Here is a 13737-nt window from a genome sequence, read left to right as displayed (position 1 = left end):
GCCCCGAACCTGGACCTCGGGCCTTTTCTTCATTTTCTAATGCTGTCCAGTCTATCTTTTGGTCTCCCACCTCCCACTCTTTTTCCTTGAGTTTTTCATAAATGCCAGCAGGCATCAATACCTTTAATATGGTCAGAATGTCGGGATAGGTATACTCTCCCATGAGTAACATGTCTTTAATTTCTCGGTGGAAACCCGCTGGGTCTTTGTCATGACTGGGTACCACTTTCTTCATTTCTAACAATTCTATTTTCGATATGGGCGTATATACAAATACACGTTTAAACTGATTGTCCTCGCCCTTTATTGGGTGTACTTCTCGTAAAGGATTCTGTCTGTCCATGTAATACATCGGTCTTTCCTTGATGGGCAGTGAGACATGGTCTGGACATACAAAAAGAATGTACTGCTTTCTTGATTCTAGTATTTCTTTAATTAGCTTAGTACCTGAACCTCTCCATCTATTCGTGAGTAATTCAGTCAATATATTAGGTAAGGGACCAGGATCTGAATGTTGGCTTTTATATAGTATAAGAAGTTGTTGAATCATATAAATCCCAGCTAAACGCTGTTCATCTGGGGTGAGATTCAAAAATGTGTGTGCTATTGTATCATCATCATACTTTCCGGGACTGTCAACCCAATGAACGGCTGACCTGGCTAATTCTTGTTCATCCATAGAATCGAGAAAATGATAACCCCTTCGTTCTCGCAGTAATTTGTCAGCGGCTTGGAACGAATGCTCGGGGGACCTTATATTTATTATAGGTGTTTGAAAATTCCTGTTATTTTCTAGACATATCGGACGTATCGGGTCAGTAAGACATCTAGTACTTTTACAAGATCTTCCTCTACCTACATAGGCTATGGTTTCTGACTGTCCCGTGGGCAGTCCTGATCCTTCCTCCTCGCTTTGTTCGAACTGGTCTACCGCTAATCTTTCTTCGTGTAGGCGTTCTATTTCTTTACGGATCTTTCGGCACATGGCTATTATACAGTTTTGCTTATCATGTCTCCCTTCTGATATATTCTGGCTCCATCTGGTAAGAATTTGCATTGCTTCCGGGTCTACCCCCGGTCGGTCTTGATTTCTGATCACACAATTTATGAGGAAACGTAACAGTTCCCCTTGTATCTCCACTTTCTGGTGTTCCATAGCTCTGTTAATACATTCAGAATCTCGCCCTGTTTGGACAAAATGATATATATTATCTAGATGCATAGTCATTCCTGGTAACTTCCCTAAATACACCGCGGCTCGTCTGATACGTAGTGATGCCAGGATCATTTCGTCCTCTTTGCCGGGCACAGGGTCATATCTACAATCTATAAGGAGTTCCTTAAGCGTGCGGGCATTTATGAGTTTGGGGGTGCGTGGATGTGCTGACTCTTGAAAGGTAAGTTTATTTATTCTGGGTGGCGTAGAAAAAATATTGGTAGCACCTCCCGTAGCCCCGTCTGGGGTATCGGGCGTGAAAGGATTCGTTGAACGCGATACAGCAACTATAGGTGTGGACACAGCTATAGAAGTAGCTGTAGGAACAGATGTGGAAACAGATGTGCTTGCCGGAACTTGTGTCAGGATTCGGTGCTGTAGAGATACAGATACAGGATCTTGGTGTTGAACCTCCCCGGCCGACGGTCTGTGTGGGGCGGGGTTAGCATACTCGGGAGCTGCGTCGTCTAAATATGTGGAAAGAAAAACATCTTCTGCGGTTCTAGGATGCCCTTTAGGATGTACTTTTATTGGAAACAATGGGGGTGGCAAATCTTTTGGTATCCCCGCAGTAGCCTTAGGTAATCCTTCGGCCAGAAGGGGATACATACCTTTCATAAGGGCATGTCTTTGTCTGTCTACTTGTTCTGATTTCACTCGTGTACCTTCTTCAATTAATAGATTTTCTCGGACTTCATTTGAATTCTCTTTACTCTTCTCTTCCTGTCTACGTGCTTTTTCTGTACGTCTGTATGATTCTTTACGCCATAATTCAATGGCGTCTTTCTGTGATTGTCTAGCTTTCTTTTTCCATAATTCTTCCTCTACTTTCACGATGCACTCTGCATCCCAGGTCCCAGCTGCGGGCCACCTCTGACTTTCTGGTAATTCCTTAGTGTAGTCTACCCATAAATCAAGAAATAATATAGCGTCTAGGCCATGTTTATGATACATGAAGTACCCTGGAGTGTCCCTAGGAGGAATAGGAACAGCTTCTTCGAGTACCCCTTTTCTAGTTGTGATCTGTCTTAATTTCGAAAAGAGCGGCATTTTGAGAACTGATCTGATACTTGATTTTGAACAAACTTAATACAATAAACACGATAATGAACAGTCATTCATACCACAATATGCAGAACGTATTAAAAACATTTAACACTTAACATTTAAATGGGCAAACAATGATGATAACGATCTAAGGAAACTTAATCATAAAACATAATTCTCGACATTTAACGGAAATTATTCTGAATTTTATATACTTGATATACTAGATATACTGCTAAACAGTACAGATACACTGCTGAAACAGTGCAGACCGGATTTGTGTACCCAAACCCGTCTGGACCGGCACAACTTATGTGCACGCCAGAACGCCTCCCCAGTAATGGTACTCACCGGGTAGCTCGGAACGGAAGGCCTCGGAACGGAACTGAACTGAACTGGACCGGACTGGACTCGACTCGACTCGAAAACTTCGGACACGTCAGGACATCGGAAACCTGGTGGGCCTCTGTATACCTCGGATCTTGCTCTCTCAGCTAGGCTCTGGTCGGGATACTTCGCACTTCTCACCGCCTCGTCTGGGTGTTGATCGCAGCCTCAGTCGCCCCCGCTTGACCGGAGGGAGATACAGGAAATCCTGCTGGTACGCGTTGTTGTCCGTCCAGCTGTGGCAGGAGACCGGGCCTGCAACGCACCACCGGCGCGTGAGATGAGAAAGTGTCCCTGTTCGGGCGCCATTCATGTGGTAAATAATTTAATTACCGGGACTTAATTTGATACAGAAACATAATAAAATAGCTCAGTAAATAAGAGGCAGAATCCGTGGTATTAGAGGTTCGGAATGGGCTTTATTCCAATGGTCGATTATAATCGGTTGCTCCAAGTTCCATCACCACGAAGGTTCAGGAAGTGAAGTACATACATTATTGATAATTATTTACTTTTATACAATAGGCATTACAGTGAGGCCAATGCAAGAGGCGTAACAATTGATAGCAAAGATAACATTTCACATGCGTAGCATAAAGAGGCGTAATTGGGTGTAACAAGGAAAACGTCATTGGTTATGATGTCACATATGGGTGGACCTATGAAATAATTTCGCAATGTCAGCAGAAATACTTGGCAGAGATGCGTGCGCAGCAGTATGACGTGTGATTGACGTGCAACTAGGGGGTGAAGGGGACTTGACATTTAGCTCTACATGTGGCGACAGAAGTCTGGAGGGTCAAGTCAACCTAATCCCAAATCATATCTAACATCCTATGTTTAAAGAACTATGTTATCCAGAAGAGAGGTCTCTTAGAGTAGAATCTTATTCTATACTGACTATACTGACTGTTAGTGCGTGTACAAGCGTCTAAGTGTCTACACTAGATGCGAGGGCAGGAATCTTCCATAGTAACAGGGCTATGAATTACTTGCATAAAGACAGAGAAACCGGGCCTTTGCTCGGTAGCTGGAAGAATGTTTACTGAAACTACTAGACAGGAATGCATTGGGCAGGGAACGGAGCAGATAATTTCGAAGGTGAAATACAGTTCTTGGCAGGCAGCAAGCTGATGTCAGGCTTCGTGAGCCGCGCAGGGAATGAGACAAAGTTCATGGTCACAGATGCAGGCTCAGACTGGAGCTTCAGAGGCAGAAAGCAAGAAAAACTTGATGACAGAATCAGGGCCTACTCGTCTGAACTGTAAAATGGCATAAGTGAACCATATAAAGGCGGTGGCCTTTTGTACTTAGGAATGGAATATCCGGCTCATTCATGGCGGATCTGAAAGAGGACATGTTAACGGTGGACGCACATGTAATTGCGTCTTCATAACTGGAACTGGAGGGAACATACATGTACTTGTAACATGCACATAGAACCGTTGGGGTCCAAGATAGGGGACATAACTGACCAGAAAAATCCATATTTCCACACTTCCATGATCCAATGTACCATACTTGTGAAAATTTTGAACTTGGTAAGAGGGAGATTTTGAAAAAAAACTGGGGTATTGATTTTCCCCTTTCAGTTACATTGAAAAAGAGGAGATTGTAGACAGGAGACAGATCAAATAAAGCCCATTTGAGCTTAACAACATTGGATGTTTCCTGGCTGAATCGGGTCTGTTGGCATGTATGGTTGTACTACCCCTGCCTCTACCTTCTGCCCTCAATGGTCTATTATATTGCCACAGCCTCTCTTGCCAGTCCTGTATTGTTGGTTTGTTGCCCCTGCCCCCCTTGCCACTGCCCTCAATAGTCTGTTGTGCTGCCACTGCCCTTCCTGCCTGCCCAGTGTGGTCAAATTGTTGCCTCTGCACCCTCCTACCTGCCTTCAATTTTCAGAGTCCGTGCCCCTGGCCTCTGCTTCTCAACAGTATCCTAATGAACAACTAGATTGCTAACATTCTATATTTATTACAAAAGTGTGGAACGCCTGACGTCATCTTGATGTAATCAAAACTGTAATACCTAGAGCATTTTCTTTAGAAATTACATCTATGAGAGGGTCTTATTTGCATAAAAATTATGGTTAGTGCTCTAAAAAACTAAAATGAGGACATATTTTCTGAGTTTTCAAATAGTGACAAAGCACTTTTAAATTGTTTGTTATCTTTATGTTTTTTATCCAGTTGACCACTTGATTATATGTTGCACTTAGGGGAGAGGATGTGGTACTTCCAGAACTGCAGACTTTGCAACTGGGGACCAGGTTGGAGTTTCTGCTTCAGCTCAAACATTCTGTGATTCTGGTCAAATCACTTAATCTCCCCATGTCTACAAACAAAATGAATTTGATCTTGTGTGATGTAACCAATGTTCATGTAAAGCACTCCAATACCTGACAAGTCTGCACTATATAAAACTGCAAAAACACAAAAAATAAGTGGTTTGCACACTTCTGTCATTGGGCTACATGTGGGCTACATCTGGGTGATATTTGTGCTGCATTTGGGCTCTTTTGTCTCTGGTGGCCATCTTGGGAGATTTATTTGTTATGAAGTTTCCTAAGTTTCCTAATTTCCTCATTTACTACTACTCATCAGTAGGAAATGCTTTTAGTTCTTTACTTTGATTCCATCAAGACGATATTCAGATATGTCACACGTTTGCCATACATTCTGAATGTTAGCACTCTAGTTGCTCATTAGATCACTGTAGTAAAGCTACTGCTCACCACAGAAGTCTGCTGCTGGTATTAAAAGTGCATGTTTCAGTCTGCATGTCAGAATTTGTTAATGAAATAGAAGAGGATTTGAGAAGTCACTCAAAATGTGCCCTAATTTTTCTTTCTGCAGCACTAATCATAATTTCTATGGCAAAATGAACCCCCTCATTTTGTTCCTTTGCAAATTAAATGTTTTAAGTGTTACCACTTTATTCCAATCAAGATGGCTTCAGGTGTGCCATACTTTTGTCATAAGTAAGACTGTTAGCGCTCTAGTTGTTCGTTAGAACACTCTGGGAAATTGCTACCCTTCAAGGAAAAATTGGTTCCTTTATATGGGCTACAAAAATGCCTAGAATAGCATGGAAAAAACTTAGGAGGGGGTTAAGGTTAGGGGGACTGGCCTTACCAGATTTGCTTTCCTATTGCCATGCCGTCCACTTTAAAAACTTTAGAATACTGGCAAACAAATTAGATTCTTCTTCGTTGGGCCTTTTATTCCAGGCAATGCTACTGGATGTTCCGCAGGGACACAAGTTTTTTTTGTGTAAGTTTGGTGATCCCTAGTTCTACAAAAAAGTCCGGCTTAAGACCTTGTTGGCTGCACTCAACAATTGGGGGTATATTAGGAGAGCTCTGAAAATACCATACTATACAGCACAGGCTCCAATTTGGGACTCACCGGGTACCCCGGAATGTCTACAAGACCAATTGTGTCAGCCACTTAAACTAGCCGGTATAGAGTTGTGGGGTGATCTCTGTGAGGATTCGCAACTTATAAGCTGGGAGTCTTTTTGCAATCTGACCAAAGGGACATTAACTAGATTTAAGTTTTATCAGCTATTTGCATGGTGGGCAACACAGCCTTGGGACAATGAGGAGGCGTGTATGATCACTAATCTTGTTTCTAGAAAGGTCCCATGGAAACGTGAAGTCTCGTTTTGGCATGGGGCCGTGGTCGGTGCAGAAGATTGCCTGGACCTTGAACTGGGGAATCGATTGGGCAGCGTTCTCACAGGTGGTGGGGAGGGAATACGGAAAATCTGGTGTGACTCCTTTACTATGTTGCAGACAGTGATTAAACCAGCGTCTCTCAGGAGGAATCATCTGTACACTACTTATAGAGTGTATTGGACACCTGGGAAACTGTCTATGGTGTCTGCGAGGATATATTACTGTCCCAGGTGTAAGTTCTCAGCAGCTGATGATCAACAAATGTTTGCGGATTGCCCAAAGATCATCTCCTACTGGACTGAGGTATGTCGCTCCTTGGAAGAAGTTCTACAGATGCCGATTGAAGTAAGCCCTAGATTGATTTTCTTTGGTCTTTTGCCGAACTATCGTATGAGCACTTTGGCCTCGAAATTTGTATTGTATATAATAGTTATTGCCAGAAGGGAAATTTGCAGAGTATGGAAATCTGAGACTCCACCTACATTTGCAGATTGTCTCAGGAATGATATCATGAGTAGCCAGCCGGATATGGCCTGTGATAAATCATGCATTAACAAAATCTGGGCGGCATTAGAGACCTGGAGGGATAATTAAGATTGGTCTGATGATTATGCCAGGAGACTGTTGTCCGTTCCTCCCTAGTAACATAGGGTTGGTCAGGTGCGGTGAACGGGAGTGGGACCAGGAGACAGCCCTACCTCTGGGTGAACTCTGTTAGCCTATCACAGGCCATCTATTAGGGCGGCTATTGAACATGTCCGTGTGGAAGGCGCAGGGGGATCCCATCTAGAGGCTATTCGCAACTGGTGGCATGTATGAGGACAAAAATAAAATATTTTAAAAAAAAGACAAGCCAGGAGGGAGGGAATAGGGGTCTGCACATGGAAACAGAGGGCTGGGGGCAAGGGGGCAGGGCAGGAGCAGAAAGATGACCATGGAGGTCAGGCATGATGGGCACTAGAAACAAGACACACCATGGAGAGCAACAATGAGACTATGATGGCATATACACAGACCATGGAGGGAAGGTGGGAGGGGGTCAGGGGCAGCTAGCTGACCACACAGGGAAGGTAGGAGGGGCCATGGCAGCACAGAAGACCATGTATGGCAAGTGGGAGGGTAAGTGGCAGCACAATGGCTATGATGGGCAAGAAGGATGGTGCAGGGGCATGCACAAAGGACCATGGAGGATAGAAGGGAGGGTCAGGACCTGGGCACAGACAACAGAGTTCAGGGGAAGGGGCCTCCCAACAGACCCTGCGGAGCAGGCAGGAGGAGCAGTTGCAGCACAACAGACCAGGGAGGGCAGAAGGGTGTGGCAGTAAAATGGACCATGGTGGACAGGAGGAAGGGGATAGGGGCATGGCATGTGGACAGGCAGGGTGGAGGTGGCAGGGACAGGTTACAGTCATCTGACAATTCTAGGGAGGTGGGAGGGGAGTGGCAGCTTAACAGAACACTCAGAGTAGATGGGTGTGGCAGGTCCATGGAACATGGTGGGCAAAAAGGATGGAGCAGGGGCATGCACAAAGACATCGGAGGGCAGGGGGAAGGAGAATAGGGGCAGCAAGCTAAGCACAGAGGCTAAGCAGGAGGTCAATGATGGGCCATAGAATTGGGAAATGGAGGGCAGGAGGAGTGGACTGGTACATCATGCTAAATGGAGGGCAGTGGCAGCACATCAGACCATGCATGGCAGGAGGGAGAAAGCTAGTCCATGGATTCAGACAACAGAGGATAGGGAGGAGGTGGATGGGGCAGCAAGCTAACTGTTCAGAGAAGGTGGGTATTAGGAACTTTATTATTTTTAAAATGTGTGTCTGTGCGAACTACTTAAAATATGAACAAGTATGCAGCATAATCTCACTTTTATTCAGGAAGAAGAGGATGTTTGTGACTGTTACTCCGGGCTCACTTGGCAGAAACACCCCCTGACCCTCCACCCCCCATCGCAAAATGTAATGCCCGTGAAAAGGGTAGGTGGACGCAGTGTTATATAGAACATAGTCCTGAGAGCACGATTGAAAATGAAAACTAGATATAGTATATGGTATGAACTATGCACCAAAAAGTGCAATATAAGATGAACCGGGGCGTGAAATATAATATGCAATACATTGTGCGCAATGACAGATTCATTGGAGAGCGCGAGATAGCACAGGCACTAGCGCGTGCTATGCGATATGCGCCTTGGAGTGTAATATGCACAGGGCAGTGTTGTGTAACCTAACTAGTCTCTAAAGTTGTAATATAAAATATATGCTGGGGAGTGTAACGTTGCATATGCACTGTGACAAAGATATGGATCCCAGATTGTAATATGTATGGCATAGCACTGTGCGTTATAACATATGCATCGAGGAAGGCACGTTAGATGGGGCAATATAACCCGTGCGAAGGCAAGTGTGGCATGACATATTCACAGAGTGGTGTTACAGTGCACATGGGCTAGAGAGTGTCATAGCATATGCACTAGCTGGTGGAATACAACACAGAGGTGTGGGGCACTCGGCGAGCACTGGTGGGTGTAACACAGCATTGGGCTCAGCCAGGAGCACGCTGTGACTCTCAAGTGAGGTTCGTCTCCTTTCCAGAAAGTAAAATAAAAAGTATTACACATCTGGCGGTGGATGTGTGTTTTATTAACCGTGAGGGGGTTTTCTTGCATAGTTTTGGTCTAATTTTTGTCGAATCCCCTTTGAATGGCTTGGTGTGCATGTGTATTAAATGTGCCAGTCAATAGCTACCCATGTTTGTATAAATAAACGACAAGGGTGTCTACTTGGAGAGTACCCACCAGCGGGGCGCCGGGATAAGGCACGGTAGGGCGTCAGACACGTCAGAGCTTCACTAGCGGTGTAAATACATTCCACGTGGATTCATTATATGCATAGTCGCCTTTTAATGAATATCAAGCAAATCGTCATGGTGATAGGTACATACGGTTTGTCCAGCATGTCCTAGGTGTTTCCATAAATATATATTTATGGGGTCCCCGGGGCCATAAGTGCCCTGAAGAGGGGGGCAACGCAGCCCCCCTCCTAAAGAATTAAAAAACAAAAAAAGGCCATGACCCGGGGGTTGGGGTCCCCGGGGCCGATTAAGGCCTTGGGAGGGCCAAATGTATTTTTTTCAACAAAAAAAATGAGGGTGCAGGCCCTGGGGGATGGGGTCCCCAGGGCCATTAACTTAGAAAAAGAAGGGGGGGCCACACATCCCTCCTTCTTAAAAAAATAAATAAATATAAGACCGGCATCGCGCTGGAGGCCACGCCCCCTCCTTGCAGCACTCTGCAAACGCGCCCCCTGGCCAGTTGTAAGTTGGGGTATTAATTCCCCTTCAATACTGAGGGTCCCTGAGGGCCAACTAGCCCAACAGGTATCTCCAGTATGCGCCAGGGAGCTGCGTTGCAGACAGGTGTTCTGAGGCCACACCCCTTTTTACACCTCTATGCAACGCAGCTCTGTGGCGCTTACTGGAGGTACCTAGTGGGCTAGTTTGACCCTAGGGACTCTTGTGATTCAAGGGGACTTAATCTCTCAACATAGAACGACCACAGGGCGTGTTTACATCATGGTGAAGGGAGGGGACACGGCCTGAGGTGACGTGTGCAAAACACCCTGTGGCGCGTTTTAAGTTGGGGAAATAATTCCCCTTCAATCCTGAGGGACCCTGGGAGTCAACTAGCCCACCAGGTGCTTCCAGTAAGTGCCACTGCTCTGCGTTGCAGAGAGGTGGTGCAGGCCGTGCCCCTTTTTACACCTCTCTGCAATGGCGCTTACTGGACGTACCTAGTGGGCTATTTTTCCCCTAGGGACCCTCAGGATTCAAGGGGACTTAATCTCCCTACTAAAAATGGCCACAGGGCGTGTTTACACAGTGGTGAAGGGAGGGGACGTGGCCTGAGCTAACGTGTGCAAACAAGCCCTTTGGCGCATTTTAAGTTGGGGAAATAATTCCCCTTTCAATCCTAAGGGACCCTGGGGGCCAACTATCCCACCAGATGCTTCCAGTAAGCGCCACTGCGCTGTGTTGCAGAGAGGTGGTCTAGGCTGTGCCCCTTTATGCATCTCTCTGCCATGCAGCTCAGTGGCGCTTACTGGAGTGGTCTAGTTGGACCCTAGGAACCCTCAGGATTCAAGGGGACTTAATCTCCCACTTTAAAACGGCCACAGGGCGTGTTTACACAGTGAGGAGGGGAGGGGACAGGGCCTGAGGTGACGTGTGCAAACACGCCCTGTGGCGCGTTTTAAGAGGTAGTTTTAATCCCCTGCCCTATTGTATACTAGGGGCTTACAGAGGAGGTCATGCTAATCACAGGGGGACCACAACGCATAGTGTTCCCTAGTGTATGTAGGTGTTTTCACTGTATTCTGAGTGTCTTTTAACATAGCACTGGCTCTAGGACTGGTTAGTCAGACTCAGTTACCACCAGTATCCGTCTGAAAAAGTTGAGGGTACAGGATGATTTTGCAACAAGGCTTCTTTCTGCTCTTCTGTTTGTTCTTTCTGCACGTTATCCTTCTTCCTGCACTTTTCTTCGTCTTTGAGGACTTCTGTTGCTTCTTTCTGCATTTCTTTTTTTTCTTTCTGTGCGTTTTTCTTCTTTCTTCACATGTCCTATCTCTGTAGGCATAGTTAGAAATTAGCATTTAAAAAACCTTTGAAATTCACTGAAAAAAACATAGTTTTCAGGCACGTTATAGTTAGGAATTAGCATTTAAAAATCCTTAGAAATTCACTGAAAAGACCATAGGTTTCAGGGGCATTATAGTTAGCTGGACTTTTCACTCGTACAAAACCATTGAAATTCCCCTTTATAGTTAATTCAGCTAACTATAACTCGCGTGCCCGCAATGCACTGCTGATGACGTCACACTCATGACATGGTCAGTGACATCACTCATGACATCACTCATGACATCACTCATGACATCATCCTTGTGATAGAGTGGCAGACCTCCTCTCCCCCTAACATAACCTTTGATACACACATTCAAAAATAGAAACTAACATTTTCAAAACAATGGACATACCAATACCAGTTACAACAACCTATTCAGTAATTCTAAGATCCACATACACATCCACTCATTCACCAACAGTCCTATACAGTCACTCATACATGTGCTCACTCGTCATATGTACTCATACACCTATACATCCTGTTACACAACGCCACTCATCCATAGTTACTCACACACATAGTCACTCATGCTCATAAAGAATCAAAAATCCATTTACTCGCATATACAGTTATACACACACCACCACACTTACTTCTACAGAAACTTACACATACTTAGTCTTTTAAACAATCACTTATAGAAACACATACTTATTCATACAGGAACTCTTTCAATCTCTCACTCTCACATATACTCACTTATATACACCAATAGTCACATATACTATTTTAAAACATATGTAATTACTCATAAAGACTCTATTGAGACCGTCATTCACTCACTAACACACCCATGCACACACTCATCGACCCATACAGTCCTGCACACATGCTGTCTTCAACACATACAAACAGTGAGTCACTCGTTCATGCACATATGCATTACGTAATACTCCCCACCGAACCATACAGACACTCAGACACTCATACTGATACTCAAAAAACCAACTAATAACCTATATAGACACTCATGTAGCTACTCACCAACCCATGAAGCCACTTATACACAAAGTGAGAGACTGATACAGATATTTACATATTTAAACATTACTCACTAAGCCATGTATTCACTAAGATACACTTAATCAGTCAGTTATACAATCAATTTTTCAAAAACAAATCATCCATTTAGACACTTATACACCCATTTATTCTTCCATCGACATTGAGATATATAAAACATATGTATTTTTCAGAAAAACACACATTCACTGGATGATGTCATCAGTGATGTCATCAGTGATGTCATCAGTGATGTCACTGACCATGTCATGAGTGATGTAATATGTGACGTCATCAGCAGTGCATTGCGGGTGCGTGAGTTATAGTTAGCTGAACTAACTATAATGGGGGAATTTCAATGGTTTTGTACTAGTGAAAAGTCCAGCTAACTATAACGCCCCTGAAACCTATGGTCTTTTCAGTGAATTTCTAAGGTTTTTTAAATGCTAATTCCTAACTATAACGTGCCTGAAACGTATGGTTTTATCAGTTAATATATATATATATTATCTACTGGCGGTCGCCAGTAGATAGTTACAGTTAGGACCGTGTTTCCATAGGAAATCTCAAAATGCTATTTTGAATAACTTTGGCGCCGGTTGACGAATTCTCGCGCAATTTTCAAAACTAATGGGGCGCTCCACTCAGCTCCTACCCTGAAAGTCTCGGGGTGATTCATCAAGCGGGGGCCAAGAACAAAGGAGGGTCCCAAAACGCGTTTTCCCCATGCAATTTCCCATAGGACCTTTAGTCGAAGGTACAGCCCGAACGGCTGAACAGAATTACTTGAAATTTGGCAAAGAGGTAGTCCTCAGGTCAGGGATGTGCCTTTTGCATATATGGTGTCAATCTGTTCAGTAGTTCCTGAGAAAATTGCAGTTAAAAGCACATACATATCTATAGCCGCGCACCGTGCGCGCACGGTACACGCACGGTGCCGTGTGCGAGCGTAATTCTGATTGGTGGATTCATGACAGTCAACATTCGAATCGGTCGAAATCAGGAAGTGTCGACCGCCATTTTGTGTGTTGTGTGCGTGACAGGGAAAAAGAAAGGTGGAGAACGTGAAAAGGGGGCAGGGTAGAGAGTTCCTGACCCTCTAGCCTTTGTCAGGGGTTCCCTGAAGGACCCCGAAGGGTGAAAAAACCCATTTTTTTTTCTAAAAAAATCGCGGGGTGCACGCACCCCCCAGCCGCCATTTTGAGTTTTAGAGGCAGAAGAGAGCTAAAAACACAAGTGAAGAACGTGAAAAGGGGGCAGGGTAGAGAGTCCCTGACCCCCTAGGCCTTCTCAGGGGGACCATGAAAGACCCCCTAGGTCACAAAAAAATATCGCGGGGTGCGCGCACGGTGCGCGTATGGTGCGCGCACGGCGGCAAAAAAACCATAGAAAAATAGAATTAAAAATCAAGTTTAAGTGTTTAGATGTTGGTTGGCTCTAAAAAGAGCTGTTGTGTTCATTGAGTGTTTTTTTGTACCTACAAGTAAGTACCGATGCAGAGTCTGAAGTTAAAGAGGAAGACTCTGTTGCCTTCATCTGTGAAATGAACACCGTCTCCTCTATAAATGCCTTGCATGTTGTAACGCAAGTTGTTGTGGTATATAGAACCCATACCATAGTCTCTGAGGAAAGCAGAAACAGACTTATTGACGTGCTTTCTTGCTTTGTCAATCTGCGGACAATATTGGTTGGACCAGTTCCACTTTTGCCTTT

The sequence above is a fragment of the Triturus cristatus genome, chromosome 1_1 (assembly GCF_964204655.1).
Source record: "Triturus cristatus chromosome 1_1, aTriCri1.1, whole genome shotgun sequence".
Classification (NCBI taxonomy): Eukaryota; Metazoa; Chordata; class Amphibia; order Caudata; family Salamandridae; genus Triturus; species Triturus cristatus.
Note: the sequence above shows the minus strand (reverse complement) of the source record.